At 47.0% G+C, this 2116-nt stretch overlaps 1 pseudogene; it reads left to right on the top strand.

The window, feature by feature from the left end:
- Positions 1–266: 266 nt before the first annotated feature.
- LOC141816266 (protein WHAT'S THIS FACTOR 1 homolog, chloroplastic-like) lies at positions 267–1407 on the top strand (annotated as a pseudogene).
- The last annotated feature ends 709 nt before the right edge of the window (positions 1408–2116 follow it).

The raw sequence follows: 2116 nt of genomic DNA, 5'->3' as shown, positions 1-2116 counted from the left end.
ACGCTGTTAAAAGGCTGTTAAAGGTTACAAAAACACTATTTCTCCCCGCCCGCTATGTTACGCGCTTGGCTAGGGTTTACCCCGCTGCTCTGTTTCCCAGCCCGCTCTTTTTCTCGCTCGCGCAGCCTCTCCGCTCTTTTTCCCCGCTCGCAACATGCTCCGCCAGTTCCCTTTCGAACCACGCCGTCACCTTCCGAACCCCTACACCGGCTTCGCCACGGCTTGGCCATGGCGAAGCCGGCCGCCGTCCTACGCCGTCACCTTCCGAACCCCTTCTCCTGCTGCCTCTCCGACCCTTATCACTCTCCTCCGATGATTCCCCGTCGCCTCTTGTGGTCGATGAAGAAGGAACCTGCCTTGGAGGCTGCCCTATCCCACAACCGCCGCTGGATCGTCAACAACCAGATCAAAAATTACCTCCTTCGTTCGCCCGGCCGCACTGCGACCATCCGTTCCCTCCAGAAGAAACTGAAGTCCTTCGACCTCCAAGGTCGCGCCATCAACTGGCTCAGAAAGTATCCTTGCTGCTTCGATGTCCTCTACTCCCCCGACGGTGGCGGCGAGGAGGAGATTTTCTTCACCTTCTCCAAGCGTATGGCTTTCTTACTGGAAGAGGAGGAGGCCGCCAAGGTCGCCTCTGAGCCCACCATGGCCCAGCGACTTGCCAAGCTCCTCATGCTCTCCCGTGATCGCCGCCTCAACGTCGTCAAGCTCAACGAGCTCAAGCGAGGCTTTGGATTCCCCGACGATTACCTTCTGCGCCTCGTCCCCAAGCTACCAGAGACCTTCCGGGTCATCAACCACACCGGGCGGAGGAACTCGATGGAGATTGAGCTCGTCCGGTGGGATCCTGACCTGGCCACATCGGCTGTCGAAGCCGCAGCCATTGAGCAAGGAACAGGACCGCGCTTCGTGTGCTCGTTGCCGGATACCTGGATCAAGACTTGGAAGAAGTTCGACGAGTTCAACGAAGCAACTCCGTACGTCTCGCCGTACTCAGCGGACAACCCAAAAACGGAGAAGCAGGCGGTGGGCGTCATCCATGAGATCCTTTCTCTTTCTCTGTGGAAGAAAGCGTCGATCTTCAAGCTGGAGCACTTCAAGAGGGAGTTTGGATTGCCGGAGAGGTTGAATCTGCTGCTGTTGAGGCACCCCTGCATCTTCTATGTGTCGAACAGATACAATATTTACACGGTGGTGCTCAGAGAAGCATACAAGGGATCGGAGCTCATCGAGAAGGACCCATTGGTGGTGGTAAAGCAGAAGCTTAGGGAACTGATGCAGGAAGGCCTTCATGAATGTAACCAGAGACGTCATTTGGCTAATTTGGAGAAAAAGAGGAAGGTGAAATTAGCAAACGAACACAAAAGGAGGAAGATGATGAGGACTAAGAGGAAGCTCTAAGACGTCATTTCACCTATTATTTGAAATGTTTTTTCTTCTTCTTAATATTCTTTTTTTTTTGAAAATATGATTTAAGTAACTATGTGTCACTGGATTTTATTGGGGCCCTAAAGTATATATGATACAAGAGGTTGAGATTACAATTATATATCTAATTAAGCTCAATCTACCTTATTAAACAATGTTCATATATCCTATAGGTAGCATATAAGGCACAAAATTAATTATTTATCTAAACAATATAATATGATGACTTATTAAGTCTTTAGGGATTCATAATAGTTTCCTATTAATTGCATGGGGTCTAATACTCCAAATAATTAGATATCTTCTATATTATTAGTGCAATCGACCTCTGGTCAAGATTGACCCTATACAATTTGACTCGAGTTTGAGTTTTCATGTTTGATCAATATGTTAGTTGATTGAGTGAGATATCAAGTAGATCAAGATTGATCAGATACTTGATGGTAGAGAAATCTAAGTGAGTCATGGTTGATTGAACAGTTAGCAGTCGAAAGTCCATCATGGAGCTGACATGAGATTTTAAGTCAAATAAGGTGTTAAATCCAAATGGATTATAGAAGATCAGACACTTGGTATAAGATGGTTGGAATTTCAAGTGGATTATAATTGACTGAATACTTGATAGCCAGAAGTTTAATAAGGAATTAACAATGCAAGAAGTTCAAGTGGGTCATGGTTGATTATA

Source organism: Curcuma longa, unplaced genomic scaffold, assembly GCF_044706935.1.
Source record: "Curcuma longa cultivar G26 ecotype Majalengka, Jawa Barat unplaced genomic scaffold, ITB_CL_G26_1.1 contig_15726, whole genome shotgun sequence".
NCBI lineage: Eukaryota > Viridiplantae > Streptophyta > Magnoliopsida > Zingiberales > Zingiberaceae > Curcuma > Curcuma longa.
This window is presented reverse-complemented; position numbering and strand designations above follow the sequence as displayed.